The sequence below is a fragment of the Hyla sarda genome, unplaced genomic scaffold, assembly GCF_029499605.1.
Source record: "Hyla sarda isolate aHylSar1 unplaced genomic scaffold, aHylSar1.hap1 scaffold_3502, whole genome shotgun sequence".
Lineage (NCBI taxonomy): Eukaryota > Metazoa > Chordata > Amphibia > Anura > Hylidae > Hyla > Hyla sarda.
The window spans coordinates 1-15,148 of record NW_026610265.1 but is presented as its reverse complement, the minus strand read 5'-3'; the positions used below and the strand labels follow the sequence as shown (position 1 = coordinate 15,148).

At 46.5% G+C, this 15,148-nt stretch overlaps 7 non-coding genes across 7 annotated transcripts; all 7 read left to right on the top strand.

The window, feature by feature from the left end:
• Positions 1-684: 684 nt before the first annotated feature.
• Positions 685-875, top strand: LOC130331540 (U2 spliceosomal RNA). Its single transcript, XR_008874428.1, has one exon. It is a non-coding gene; the product is annotated as a U2 spliceosomal RNA (small nuclear RNA).
• Positions 876-2,964: 2,089 nt separating this feature from the next.
• LOC130331539 (U2 spliceosomal RNA) lies at positions 2,965-3,155 on the top strand. The gene has a single exon (XR_008874427.1). It is a non-coding gene; the product is annotated as a U2 spliceosomal RNA (small nuclear RNA).
• A 2,093-nt stretch (positions 3,156-5,248) lies between these two features.
• Positions 5,249-5,439, top strand: LOC130331544 (U2 spliceosomal RNA). The gene has a single exon (XR_008874432.1). It is a non-coding gene; the product is annotated as a U2 spliceosomal RNA (small nuclear RNA).
• A 2,087-nt stretch (positions 5,440-7,526) lies between these two features.
• LOC130331543 (U2 spliceosomal RNA) lies at positions 7,527-7,717 on the top strand. Its single transcript, XR_008874431.1, has one exon. It is a non-coding gene; the product is annotated as a U2 spliceosomal RNA (small nuclear RNA).
• Positions 7,718-9,808: 2,091 nt separating this feature from the next.
• On the top strand, positions 9,809-9,999 carry LOC130331542 (U2 spliceosomal RNA). Its single transcript, XR_008874430.1, has one exon. It is a non-coding gene; the product is annotated as a U2 spliceosomal RNA (small nuclear RNA).
• Positions 10,000-12,088: 2,089 nt separating this feature from the next.
• LOC130331541 (U2 spliceosomal RNA) lies at positions 12,089-12,279 on the top strand. The gene has a single exon (XR_008874429.1). It is a non-coding gene; the product is annotated as a U2 spliceosomal RNA (small nuclear RNA).
• Positions 12,280-14,366: 2,087 nt separating this feature from the next.
• Positions 14,367-14,557, top strand: LOC130331538 (U2 spliceosomal RNA). Its single transcript, XR_008874426.1, has one exon. It is a non-coding gene; the product is annotated as a U2 spliceosomal RNA (small nuclear RNA).
• The last annotated feature ends 591 nt before the right edge of the window (positions 14,558-15,148 follow it).

The following is a 15,148-nucleotide window of genomic DNA, read 5'->3' as shown; positions in this document are numbered from 1 at the left end:
CGGCCTTCATAGAAGCAACAGGAGATTGTTGCATCCATCTTGAACCCTCAGAACTACAGTGCTATGATGTCACTCACTTCCACAGGCCTTGCAGAGTGTAAACAACAACAACCCAGCTTTGTTGTGTATGTAACCAAAGGGATTTGTGATGTCACCTAGAACCTTCACAGCAGCGACAGCTTTATGAGGAGCATCAGCACTGCTCTGCCTGAGCAGAACCATCACCGCCATAGGTTGTCAAATAACCCGGATTTAACCCACACAGGTAAGTCCAATGGGGTGCAGGCATGTCCTCTATGCTTACAGCTTCCCGTGGGTGTTGGTTTGATACCGTTTGGGGACAGCCAAGGAGGCATCTGCAGGCAACAAAGGTAGGTGTGTGCTTGTGTGTGTGTTTCCTATGCAGATCCTAAGCCCAGTGTCACATGCAAGTAGGAGGAGTAAGAAGGGTTCCTGGCAAATCCGGGTTATGGATTGCATTTAAAAAGGCCCCGTGGGAGTGCAATGGGCCCCTGTCTTGCTGCTTAGCAATAATGGTATGGGTTTAGGTTCTGCTGTGTGTACTGGTGGTTGACTGCCCCCCAGCCCAGAGTGTGCATGGAAAATTGTCTGGCAGCCTCCCTGACAGCAAGCAGTGATAGTGCCCATGAAGGGGACCTTGTTGGGCCCGCCCCTTTCACGGTTATCGCTTCTCGGCCTTTTGGCTAAGATCAAGTGTAGTATCTGTTCTTATCAGTTTAATATCTGATACGTCCCCTATCTGGGGACCATATATTAAATGGATTTTTGAGAACGGGGGCCGATTTCGAAGCTTGCTTCCGTCGCCCTATGCATTGACCCGATATGGCAGTATCTTCGGGTACAGTGCACCACCCCCTTACAGGGTTAAAAAGAAAGATTCCTACTTTCATTGCTACCTGCTTGCTGGCTAGCCAGCTAGCCAGCCCTGTGGGCCTTGCTGCTGCTGCAGCCAATAAACAAAAGGTGGTGCTGCTGCTGCTTCTGCTGCTTCTGCTTCTGCTTGTGTCTGGCCCCTGTTGGAGCGTCCAGGCACAGGACTTCTGCTGCTGCTGACTAAATGGCCTCCTTAATTGGATCATTTGAGTAGCCAGCACACCTGTGCAGGTAGGGCATGACATGATAGGCAGCTGCCTTGATAGCGGGTGGGTGCTGAATGTTCCTAATTGACAAAATAAGATTAATGCTTATGAAGAAATATAAAATCTCATCCCTTCCCCAATATCGCGCCACACCCCTACCCCTTAATTCCCTGGTTGAACGTGATGGACATATGTCTTTTTTCGACCGTACTAACTATGTAACTATGTAACATAACATGGGGGGGGGGGGGGTCTCCTGGCTGTTCACACAGGTGTGTCATTGCTGTACATTGACCATGCATTGCTTCTGTGGTATTGCAAAGGCAAAGACAAATGCTTCCAGCCATCCATTGCACTAATGGATTGGTCATCAGCTGGCTGTCTATGTCCCGCATCAATATAGACCAAAGTACAGAGGGTTAGGCTATGCTATTGTGCACCTACCTGATGCATCAGAAGGTGCGAGGCCCTTGCTAAATTCTGTGCACAGACTTTGAGATCTATGCTTTAGACTGTATCTAAACCTGCTCCAACATGGACTGACATTCTGGCCTACTTTCAGCCGATGCGACTTGTCTGTCGCTGAACAGTCGCTTTTTATGTATTCAGCACCTATGTATAATGTTGTAAAAATGCTCTAGAAGCTAAAGTCGCAGAAATGTCACACATATTTGGCCTGCAACTTTCTGTGCGACAAATTCAGACAGGAAAAATCAGTATAAATCCTTAGAAAATTATCCCCCAGTGTCTCCATCTGCTGGCGGTATTGAATAAGCATTGCTGCACTGATGGGGTATGCATTAGACGAAAAAAAAGAAGAAAAAGAAGAATAATACGCCCAGAAAAGAGGCGAAAAGGAGAAAAACGTAAAAAAACGTGAAAAAAAAGTAAGAGGAAGAGAAGGGAAAAAAAGGTGGAAATGGGTTTAAAAGTGATTTCGGCGGAGAAATATATATATATATATATATATATATATATATATATATATATATGCGCACACACACACATAGATATAAACGTATTCTCCGTTGAGATATTGCAGCCGCTGCTGTGTCCAGGCCCAGGAGCCTTAGCACTGTGCTGTGATGTCACTCAATACCACTGACATCACTAGGTGTAAACAACATCTCTCCTTTGCTGTGTATGTGACTATGGAGCTGTTTGGTGATGTCGTCTATTACGGCCTTCATAGAAGCAACAGGAGATTGTTGCATCCATCTTGAACCCTCAGAACTACAGTGCTATGATGTCACTCACTTCCACAGGCCTTGCAGAGTGTAAACAACAACAACCCAGCTTTGTTGTGTATGTAACCAAAGGGATTTGTGATGTCACCTAGAACCTTCACAGCAGCGACAGCTTTATGAGGAGCATCAGCACTGCTCTGCCTGAGCAGAACCATCACCGCCATAGGTTGTCAAATAACCCGGATTTAACCCACACAGGTAAGTCCAATGGGGTGCAGGCATGTCCTCTATGCTTACAGCTTCCCGTGGGTGTTGGTTTGATACCGTTTGGGGACAGCCAAGGAGGCATCTGCAGGCAACAAAGGTAGGTGTGTGCTTGTGTGTGTGTTTCCTATGCAGATCCTAAGCCCAGTGTCACATGCAAGTAGGAGGAGTAAGAAGGGTTCCTGGCAAATCCGGGTTATGGATTGCATTTAAAAAGGCCCCGTGGGAGTGCAATGGGCCCCTGTCTTGCTGCTTAGCAATAATGGTATGGGTTTAGGTTCTGCTGTGTGTACTGGTGGTTGACTGCCCCCCAGCCCAGAGTGTGCATGGAAAATTGTCTGGCAGCCTCCCTGACAGCAAGCAGTGATAGTGCCCATGAAGGGGACCTTGTTGGGCCCGCCCCTTTCACGGTTATCGCTTCTCGGCCTTTTGGCTAAGATCAAGTGTAGTATCTGTTCTTATCAGTTTAATATCTGATACGTCCCCTATCTGGGGACCATATATTAAATGGATTTTTGAGAACGGGGGCCGATTTCGAAGCTTGCTTCCGTCGCCCTATGCATTGACCCGATATGGCAGTATCTTCGGGTACAGTGCACCACCCCCTTACAGGGTTAAAAAGAAAGATTCCTACTTTCATTGCTACCTGCTTGCTGGCTAGCCAGCTAGCCAGCCCTGTGGGCCTTGCTGCTGCTGCAGCCAATAAACAAAAGGTGGTGCTGCTGCTGCTTCTGCTGCTTCTGCTTCTGCTTGTGTCTGGCCCCTGTTGGAGCGTCCAGGCACAGGACTTCTGCTGCTGCTGACTAAATGGCCTCCTTAATTGGATCATTTGAGTAGCCAGCACACCTGTGCAGGTAGGGCATGACATGATAGGCAGCTGCCTTGATAGCGGGTGGGTGCTGAATGTTCCTAATTGACAAAATAAGATTAATGCTTATGAAGAAATATAAAATCTCATCCCTTCCCCAATATCGCGCCACACCCCTACCCCTTAATTCCCTGGTTGAACGTGATGGACATATGTCTTTTTTCGACCGTACTAACTATGTAACTATGTAACATAACATGGGGGGGGGGGGGGTCTCCTGGCTGTTCACACAGGTGTGTCATTGCTGTACATTGACCATGCATTGCTTCTGTGGTATTGCAAAGGCAAAGACAAATGCTTCCAGCCATCCATTGCACTAATGGATTGGTCATCAGCTGGCTGTCTATGTCCCGCATCAATATAGACCAAAGTACAGAGGGTTAGGCTATGCTATTGTGCACCTACCTGATGCATCAGAAGGTGCGAGGCCCTTGCTAAATTCTGTGCACAGACTTTGAGATCTATGCTTTAGACTGTATCTAAACCTGCTCCAACATGGACTGACATTCTGGCCTACTTTCAGCCGATGCGACTTGTCTGTCGCTGAACAGTCGCTTTTTATGTATTCAGCACCTATGTATAATGTTGTAAAAATGCTCTAGAAGCTAAAGTCGCAGAAATGTCACACATATTTGGCCTGCAACTTTCTGTGCGACAAATTCAGACAGGAAAAATCAGTATAAATCCTTAGAAAATTATCCCCCAGTGTCTCCATCTGCTGGCGGTATTGAATAAGCATTGCTGCACTGATGGGGTATGCATTAGACGAAAAAAAAGAAGAAAAAGAAGAATAATACGCCCAGAAAAGAGGCGAAAAGGAGAAAAACGTAAAAAAACGTGAAAAAAAAGTAAGAGGAAGAGAAGGGAAAAAAAGGTGGAAATGGGTTTAAAAGTGATTTCGGCGGAGAAATATATATATATATATATATATATATATATATATATATATATATATATGCGCACACACACACATAGATATAAACGTATTCTCCGTTGAGATATTGCAGCCGCTGCTGTGTCCAGGCCCAGGAGCCTTAGCACTGTGCTGTGATGTCACTCAATACCACTGACATCACTAGGTGTAAACAACATCTCTCCTTTGCTGTGTATGTGACTATGGAGCTGTTTGGTGATGTCGTCTATTACGGCCTTCATAGAAGCAACAGGAGATTGTTGCATCCATCTTGAACCCTCAGAACTACAGTGCTATGATGTCACTCACTTCCACAGGCCTTGCAGAGTGTAAACAACAACAACCCAGCTTTGTTGTGTATGTAACCAAAGGGATTTGTGATGTCACCTAGAACCTTCACAGCAGCGACAGCTTTATGAGGAGCATCAGCACTGCTCTGCCTGAGCAGAACCATCACCGCCATAGGTTGTCAAATAACCCGGATTTAACCCACACAGGTAAGTCCAATGGGGTGCAGGCATGTCCTCTATGCTTACAGCTTCCCGTGGGTGTTGGTTTGATACCGTTTGGGGACAGCCAAGGAGGCATCTGCAGGCAACAAAGGTAGGTGTGTGCTTGTGTGTGTGTTTCCTATGCAGATCCTAAGCCCAGTGTCACATGCAAGTAGGAGGAGTAAGAAGGGTTCCTGGCAAATCCGGGTTATGGATTGCATTTAAAAAGGCCCCGTGGGAGTGCAATGGGCCCCTGTCTTGCTGCTTAGCAATAATGGTATGGGTTTAGGTTCTGCTGTGTGTACTGGTGGTTGACTGCCCCCCAGCCCAGAGTGTGCATGGAAAATTGTCTGGCAGCCTCCCTGACAGCAAGCAGTGATAGTGCCCATGAAGGGGACCTTGTTGGGCCCGCCCCTTTCACGGTTATCGCTTCTCGGCCTTTTGGCTAAGATCAAGTGTAGTATCTGTTCTTATCAGTTTAATATCTGATACGTCCCCTATCTGGGGACCATATATTAAATGGATTTTTGAGAACGGGGGCCGATTTCGAAGCTTGCTTCCGTCGCCCTATGCATTGACCCGATATGGCAGTATCTTCGGGTACAGTGCACCACCCCCTTACAGGGTTAAAAAGAAAGATTCCTACTTTCATTGCTACCTGCTTGCTGGCTAGCCAGCTAGCCAGCCCTGTGGGCCTTGCTGCTGCTGCAGCCAATAAACAAAAGGTGGTGCTGCTGCTGCTTCTGCTGCTTCTGCTTCTGCTTGTGTCTGGCCCCTGTTGGAGCGTCCAGGCACAGGACTTCTGCTGCTGCTGACTAAATGGCCTCCTTAATTGGATCATTTGAGTAGCCAGCACACCTGTGCAGGTAGGGCATGACATGATAGGCAGCTGCCTTGATAGCGGGTGGGTGCTGAATGTTCCTAATTGACAAAATAAGATTAATGCTTATGAAGAAATATAAAATCTCATCCCTTCCCCAATATCGCGCCACACCCCTACCCCTTAATTCCCTGGTTGAACGTGATGGACATATGTCTTTTTTCGACCGTACTAACTATGTAACTATGTAACATAACATGGGGGGGGGGGGGTCTCCTGGCTGTTCACACAGGTGTGTCATTGCTGTACATTGACCATGCATTGCTTCTGTGGTATTGCAAAGGCAAAGACAAATGCTTCCAGCCATCCATTGCACTAATGGATTGGTCATCAGCTGGCTGTCTATGTCCCGCATCAATATAGACCAAAGTACAGAGGGTTAGGCTATGCTATTGTGCACCTACCTGATGCATCAGAAGGTGCGAGGCCCTTGCTAAATTCTGTGCACAGACTTTGAGATCTATGCTTTAGACTGTATCTAAACCTGCTCCAACATGGACTGACATTCTGGCCTACTTTCAGCCGATGCGACTTGTCTGTCGCTGAACAGTCGCTTTTTATGTATTCAGCACCTATGTATAATGTTGTAAAAATGCTCTAGAAGCTAAAGTCGCAGAAATGTCACACATATTTGGCCTGCAACTTTCTGTGCGACAAATTCAGACAGGAAAAATCAGTATAAATCCTTAGAAAATTATCCCCCAGTGTCTCCATCTGCTGGCGGTATTGAATAAGCATTGCTGCACTGATGGGGTATGCATTAGACGAAAAAAAAGAAGAAAAAGAAGAATAATACGCCCAGAAAAGAGGCGAAAAGGAGAAAAACGTAAAAAAACGTGAAAAAAAAGTAAGAGGAAGAGAAGGGAAAAAAAGGTGGAAATGGGTTTAAAAGTGATTTCGGCGGAGAATATATATATATATATATATATATATATATATATATATATATATGCGCACACACACACATAGATATAAACGTATTCTCCGTTGAGATATTGCAGCCGCTGCTGTGTCCAGGCCCAGGAGCCTTAGCACTGTGCTGTGATGTCACTCAATACCACTGACATCACTAGGTGTAAACAACATCTCTCCTTTGCTGTGTATGTGACTATGGAGCTGTTTGGTGATGTCGTCTATTACGGCCTTCATAGAAGCAACAGGAGATTGTTGCATCCATCTTGAACCCTCAGAACTACAGTGCTATGATGTCACTCACTTCCACAGGCCTTGCAGAGTGTAAACAACAACAACCCAGCTTTGTTGTGTATGTAACCAAAGGGATTTGTGATGTCACCTAGAACCTTCACAGCAGCGACAGCTTTATGAGGAGCATCAGCACTGCTCTGCCTGAGCAGAACCATCACCGCCATAGGTTGTCAAATAACCCGGATTTAACCCACACAGGTAAGTCCAATGGGGTGCAGGCATGTCCTCTATGCTTACAGCTTCCCGTGGGTGTTGGTTTGATACCGTTTGGGGACAGCCAAGGAGGCATCTGCAGGCAACAAAGGTAGGTGTGTGCTTGTGTGTGTGTTTCCTATGCAGATCCTAAGCCCAGTGTCACATGCAAGTAGGAGGAGTAAGAAGGGTTCCTGGCAAATCCGGGTTATGGATTGCATTTAAAAAGGCCCCGTGGGAGTGCAATGGGCCCCTGTCTTGCTGCTTAGCAATAATGGTATGGGTTTAGGTTCTGCTGTGTGTACTGGTGGTTGACTGCCCCCCAGCCCAGAGTGTGCATGGAAAATTGTCTGGCAGCCTCCCTGACAGCAAGCAGTGATAGTGCCCATGAAGGGGACCTTGTTGGGCCCGCCCCTTTCACGGTTATCGCTTCTCGGCCTTTTGGCTAAGATCAAGTGTAGTATCTGTTCTTATCAGTTTAATATCTGATACGTCCCCTATCTGGGGACCATATATTAAATGGATTTTTGAGAACGGGGGCCGATTTCGAAGCTTGCTTCCGTCGCCCTATGCATTGACCCGATATGGCAGTATCTTCGGGTACAGTGCACCACCCCCTTACAGGGTTAAAAAGAAAGATTCCTACTTTCATTGCTACCTGCTTGCTGGCTAGCCAGCTAGCCAGCCCTGTGGGCCTTGCTGCTGCTGCAGCCAATAAACAAAAGGTGGTGCTGCTGCTGCTTCTGCTGCTTCTGCTTCTGCTTGTGTCTGGCCCCTGTTGGAGCGTCCAGGCACAGGACTTCTGCTGCTGCTGACTAAATGGCCTCCTTAATTGGATCATTTGAGTAGCCAGCACACCTGTGCAGGTAGGGCATGACATGATAGGCAGCTGCCTTGATAGCGGGTGGGTGCTGAATGTTCCTAATTGACAAAATAAGATTAATGCTTATGAAGAAATATAAAATCTCATCCCTTCCCCAATATCGCGCCACACCCCTACCCCTTAATTCCCTGGTTGAACGTGATGGACATATGTCTTTTTTCGACCGTACTAACTATGTAACTATGTAACATAACATGGGGGGGGGGGGGGTCTCCTGGCTGTTCACACAGGTGTGTCATTGCTGTACATTGACCATGCATTGCTTCTGTGGTATTGCAAAGGCAAAGACAAATGCTTCCAGCCATCCATTGCACTAATGGATTGGTCATCAGCTGGCTGTCTATGTCCCGCATCAATATAGACCAAAGTACAGAGGGTTAGGCTATGCTATTGTGCACCTACCTGATGCATCAGAAGGTGCGAGGCCCTTGCTAAATTCTGTGCACAGACTTTGAGATCTATGCTTTAGACTGTATCTAAACCTGCTCCAACATGGACTGACATTCTGGCCTACTTTCAGCCGATGCGACTTGTCTGTCGCTGAACAGTCGCTTTTTATGTATTCAGCACCTATGTATAATGTTGTAAAAATGCTCTAGAAGCTAAAGTCGCAGAAATGTCACACATATTTGGCCTGCAACTTTCTGTGCGACAAATTCAGACAGGAAAAATCAGTATAAATCCTTAGAAAATTATCCCCCAGTGTCTCCATCTGCTGGCGGTATTGAATAAGCATTGCTGCACTGATGGGGTATGCATTAGACGAAAAAAAAGAAGAAAAAGAAGAATAATACGCCCAGAAAAGAGGCGAAAAGGAGAAAAACGTAAAAAAACGTGAAAAAAAAGTAAGAGGAAGAGAAGGGAAAAAAAGGTGGAAATGGGTTTAAAAGTGATTTCGGCGGAGATATATATATATATATATATATATATATATATATATATATATATATATGCGCACACACACACATAGATATAAACGTATTCTCCGTTGAGATATTGCAGCCGCTGCTGTGTCCAGGCCCAGGAGCCTTAGCACTGTGCTGTGATGTCACTCAATACCACTGACATCACTAGGTGTAAACAACATCTCTCCTTTGCTGTGTATGTGACTATGGAGCTGTTTGGTGATGTCGTCTATTACGGCCTTCATAGAAGCAACAGGAGATTGTTGCATCCATCTTGAACCCTCAGAACTACAGTGCTATGATGTCACTCACTTCCACAGGCCTTGCAGAGTGTAAACAACAACAACCCAGCTTTGTTGTGTATGTAACCAAAGGGATTTGTGATGTCACCTAGAACCTTCACAGCAGCGACAGCTTTATGAGGAGCATCAGCACTGCTCTGCCTGAGCAGAACCATCACCGCCATAGGTTGTCAAATAACCCGGATTTAACCCACACAGGTAAGTCCAATGGGGTGCAGGCATGTCCTCTATGCTTACAGCTTCCCGTGGGTGTTGGTTTGATACCGTTTGGGGACAGCCAAGGAGGCATCTGCAGGCAACAAAGGTAGGTGTGTGCTTGTGTGTGTGTTTCCTATGCAGATCCTAAGCCCAGTGTCACATGCAAGTAGGAGGAGTAAGAAGGGTTCCTGGCAAATCCGGGTTATGGATTGCATTTAAAAAGGCCCCGTGGGAGTGCAATGGGCCCCTGTCTTGCTGCTTAGCAATAATGGTATGGGTTTAGGTTCTGCTGTGTGTACTGGTGGTTGACTGCCCCCCAGCCCAGAGTGTGCATGGAAAATTGTCTGGCAGCCTCCCTGACAGCAAGCAGTGATAGTGCCCATGAAGGGGACCTTGTTGGGCCCGCCCCTTTCACGGTTATCGCTTCTCGGCCTTTTGGCTAAGATCAAGTGTAGTATCTGTTCTTATCAGTTTAATATCTGATACGTCCCCTATCTGGGGACCATATATTAAATGGATTTTTGAGAACGGGGGCCGATTTCGAAGCTTGCTTCCGTCGCCCTATGCATTGACCCGATATGGCAGTATCTTCGGGTACAGTGCACCACCCCCTTACAGGGTTAAAAAGAAAGATTCCTACTTTCATTGCTACCTGCTTGCTGGCTAGCCAGCTAGCCAGCCCTGTGGGCCTTGCTGCTGCTGCAGCCAATAAACAAAAGGTGGTGCTGCTGCTGCTTCTGCTGCTTCTGCTTCTGCTTGTGTCTGGCCCCTGTTGGAGCGTCCAGGCACAGGACTTCTGCTGCTGCTGACTAAATGGCCTCCTTAATTGGATCATTTGAGTAGCCAGCACACCTGTGCAGGTAGGGCATGACATGATAGGCAGCTGCCTTGATAGCGGGTGGGTGCTGAATGTTCCTAATTGACAAAATAAGATTAATGCTTATGAAGAAATATAAAATCTCATCCCTTCCCCAATATCGCGCCACACCCCTACCCCTTAATTCCCTGGTTGAACGTGATGGACATATGTCTTTTTTCGACCGTACTAACTATGTAACTATGTAACATAACATGGGGGGGGGGGGGGTCTCCTGGCTGTTCACACACGTGTGTCATTGCTGTACATTGACCATGCATTGCTTCTGTGGTATTGCAAAGGCAAAGACAAATGCTTCCAGCCATCCATTGCACTAATGGATTGGTCATCAGCTGGCTGTCTATGTCCCGCATCAATATAGACCAAAGTACAGAGGGTTAGGCTATGCTATTGTGCACCTACCTGATGCATCAGAAGGTGCGAGGCCCTTGCTAAATTCTGTGCACAGACTTTGAGATCTATGCTTTAGACTGTATCTAAACCTGCTCCAACATGGACTGACATTCTGGCCTACTTTCAGCCGATGCGACTTGTCTGTCGCTGAACAGTCGCTTTTTATGTATTCAGCACCTATGTATAATGTTGTAAAAATGCTCTAGAAGCTAAAGTCGCAGAAATGTCACACATATTTGGCCTGCAACTTTCTGTGCGACAAATTCAGACAGGAAAAATCAGTATAAATCCTTAGAAAATTATCCCCCAGTGTCTCCATCTGCTGGCGGTATTGAATAAGCATTGCTGCACTGATGGGGTATGCATTAGACGAAAAAAAAGAAGAAAAAGAAGAATAATACGCCCAGAAAAGAGGCGAAAAGGAGAAAAACGTAAAAAAACGTGAAAAAAAAGTAAGAGGAAGAGAAGGGAAAAAAAGGTGGAAATGGGTTTAAAAGTGATTTCGGCGGAGAAATATATATATATATATATATATATATATATATATATATATATATGCGCACACACACACATAGATATAAACGTATTCTCCGTTGAGATATTGCAGCCGCTGCTGTGTCCAGGCCCAGGAGCCTTAGCACTGTGCTGTGATGTCACTCAATACCACTGACATCACTAGGTGTAAACAACATCTCTCCTTTGCTGTGTATGTGACTATGGAGCTGTTTGGTGATGTCGTCTATTACGGCCTTCATAGAAGCAACAGGAGATTGTTGCATCCATCTTGAACCCTCAGAACTACAGTGCTATGATGTCACTCACTTCCACAGGCCTTGCAGAGTGTAAACAACAACAACCCAGCTTTGTTGTGTATGTAACCAAAGGGATTTGTGATGTCACCTAGAACCTTCACAGCAGCGACAGCTTTATGAGGAGCATCAGCACTGCTCTGCCTGAGCAGAACCATCACCGCCATAGGTTGTCAAATAACCCGGATTTAACCCACACAGGTAAGTCCAATGGGGTGCAGGCATGTCCTCTATGCTTACAGCTTCCCGTGGGTGTTGGTTTGATACCGTTTGGGGACAGCCAAGGAGGCATCTGCAGGCAACAAAGGTAGGTGTGTGCTTGTGTGTGTGTTTCCTATGCAGATCCTAAGCCCAGTGTCACATGCAAGTAGGAGGAGTAAGAAGGGTTCCTGGCAAATCCGGGTTATGGATTGCATTTAAAAAGGCCCCGTGGGAGTGCAATGGGCCCCTGTCTTGCTGCTTAGCAATAATGGTATGGGTTTAGGTTCTGCTGTGTGTACTGGTGGTTGACTGCCCCCCAGCCCAGAGTGTGCATGGAAAATTGTCTGGCAGCCTCCCTGACAGCAAGCAGTGATAGTGCCCATGAAGGGGACCTTGTTGGGCCCGCCCCTTTCACGGTTATCGCTTCTCGGCCTTTTGGCTAAGATCAAGTGTAGTATCTGTTCTTATCAGTTTAATATCTGATACGTCCCCTATCTGGGGACCATATATTAAATGGATTTTTGAGAACGGGGGCCGATTTCGAAGCTTGCTTCCGTCGCCCTATGCATTGACCCGATATGGCAGTATCTTCGGGTACAGTGCACCACCCCCTTACAGGGTTAAAAAGAAAGATTCCTACTTTCATTGCTACCTGCTTGCTGGCTAGCCAGCTAGCCAGCCCTGTGGGCCTTGCTGCTGCTGCAGCCAATAAACAAAAGGTGGTGCTGCTGCTGCTTCTGCTGCTTCTGCTTCTGCTTGTGTCTGGCCCCTGTTGGAGCGTCCAGGCACAGGACTTCTGCTGCTGCTGACTAAATGGCCTCCTTAATTGGATCATTTGAGTAGCCAGCACACCTGTGCAGGTAGGGCATGACATGATAGGCAGCTGCCTTGATAGCGGGTGGGTGCTGAATGTTCCTAATTGACAAAATAAGATTAATGCTTATGAAGAAATATAAAATCTCATCCCTTCCCCAATATCGCGCCACACCCCTACCCCTTAATTCCCTGGTTGAACGTGATGGACATATGTCTTTTTTCGACCGTACTAACTATGTAACTATGTAACATAACATGGGGGGGGGGGGTCTCCTGGCTGTTCACACAGGTGTGTCATTGCTGTACATTGACCATGCATTGCTTCTGTGGTATTGCAAAGGCAAAGACAAATGCTTCCAGCCATCCATTGCACTAATGGATTGGTCATCAGCTGGCTGTCTATGTCCCGCATCAATATAGACCAAAGTACAGAGGGTTAGGCTATGCTATTGTGCACCTACCTGATGCATCAGAAGGTGCGAGGCCCTTGCTAAATTCTGTGCACAGACTTTGAGATCTATGCTTTAGACTGTATCTAAACCTGCTCCAACATGGACTGACATTCTGGCCTACTTTCAGCCGATGCGACTTGTCTGTCGCTGAACAGTCGCTTTTTATGTATTCAGCACCTATGTATAATGTTGTAAAAATGCTCTAGAAGCTAAAGTCGCAGAAATGTCACACATATTTGGCCTGCAACTTTCTGTGCGACAAATTCAGACAGGAAAAATCAGTATAAATCCTTAGAAAATTATCCCCCAGTGTCTCCATCTGCTGGCGGTATTGAATAAGCATTGCTGCACTGATGGGGTATGCATTAGACGAAAAAAAAGAAGAAAAAGAAGAATAATACGCCCAGAAAAGAGGCGAAAAGGAGAAAAACGTAAAAAAACGTGAAAAAAAAGTAAGAGGAAGAGAAGGGAAAAAAAGGTGGAAATGGGTTTAAAAGTGATTTCGGCGGAGAAATATATATATATATATATATATATATATATATATATATATATATGCGCACACACACACATAGATATAAACGTATTCTCCGTTGAGATATTGCAGCCGCTGCTGTGTCCAGGCCCAGGAGCCTTAGCACTGTGCTGTGATGTCACTCAATACCACTGACATCACTAGGTGTAAACAACATCTCTCCTTTGCTGTGTATGTGACTATGGAGCTGTTTGGTGATGTCGTCTATTACGGCCTTCATAGAAGCAACAGGAGATTGTTGCATCCATCTTGAACCCTCAGAACTACAGTGCTATGATGTCACTCACTTCCACAGGCCTTGCAGAGTGTAAACAACAACAACCCAGCTTTGTTGTGTATGTAACCAAAGGGATTTGTGATGTCACCTAGAACCTTCACAGCAGCGACAGCTTTATGAGGAGCATCAGCACTGCTCTGCCTGAGCAGAACCATCACCGCCATAGGTTGTCAAATAACCCGGATTTAACCCACACAGGTAAGTCCAATGGGGTGCAGGCATGTCCTCTATGCTTACAGCTTCCCGTGGGTGTTGGTTTGATACCGTTTGGGGACAGCCAAGGAGGCATCTGCAGGCAACAAAGGTAGGTGTGTGCTTGTGTGTGTGTTTCCTATGCAGATCCTAAGCCCAGTGTCACATGCAAGTAGGAGGAGTAAGAAGGGTTCCTGGCAAATCCGGGTTATGGATTGCATTTAAAAAGGCCCCGTGGGAGTGCAATGGGCCCCTGTCTTGCTGCTTAGCAATAATGGTATGGGTTTAGGTTCTGCTGTGTGTACTGGTGGTTGACTGCCCCCCAGCCCAGAGTGTGCATGGAAAATTGTCTGGCAGCCTCCCTGACAGCAAGCAGTGATAGTGCCCATGAAGGGGACCTTGTTGGGCCCGCCCCTTTCACGGTTATCGCTTCTCGGCCTTTTGGCTAAGATCAAGTGTAGTATCTGTTCTTATCAGTTTAATATCTGATACGTCCCCTATCTGGGGACCATATATTAAATGGATTTTTGAGAACGGGGGCCGATTTCGAAGCTTGCTTCCGTCGCCCTATGCATTGACCCGATATGGCAGTATCTTCGGGTACAGTGCACCACCCCCTTACAGGGTTAAAAAGAAAGATTCCTACTTTCATTGCTACCTGCTTGCTGGCTAGCCAGCTAGCCAGCCCTGTGGGCCTTGCTGCTGCTGCAGCCAATAAACAAAAGGTGGTGCTGCTGCTGCTTCTGCTGCTTCTGCTTCTGCTTGTGTCTGGCCCCTGTTGGAGCGTCCAGGCACAGGACTTCTGCTGCTGCTGACTAAATGGCCTCCTTAATTGGATCATTTGAGTAGCCAGCACACCTGTGCAGGTAGGGCATGACATGATAGGCAGCTGCCTTGATAGCGGGTGGGTGCTGAATGTTCCTAATTGACAAAATAAGATTAATGCTTATGAAGAAATATAAAATCTCATCCCTTCCCCAATATCGCGCCACACCCCTACCCCTTAATTCCCTGGTTGAACGTGATGGACATATGTCTTTTTTCGACCGTACTAACTATGTAACTATGTAACATAACATGGGGGGGGGGGGGGTCTCCTGGCTGTTCACACAGGTGTGTCATTGCTGTACATTGACCATGCATTGCTTCTGTGGTATTGCAAAGGCAAAGACAAATGCTTCCAGCCATCCATTGCACTAATGGATTG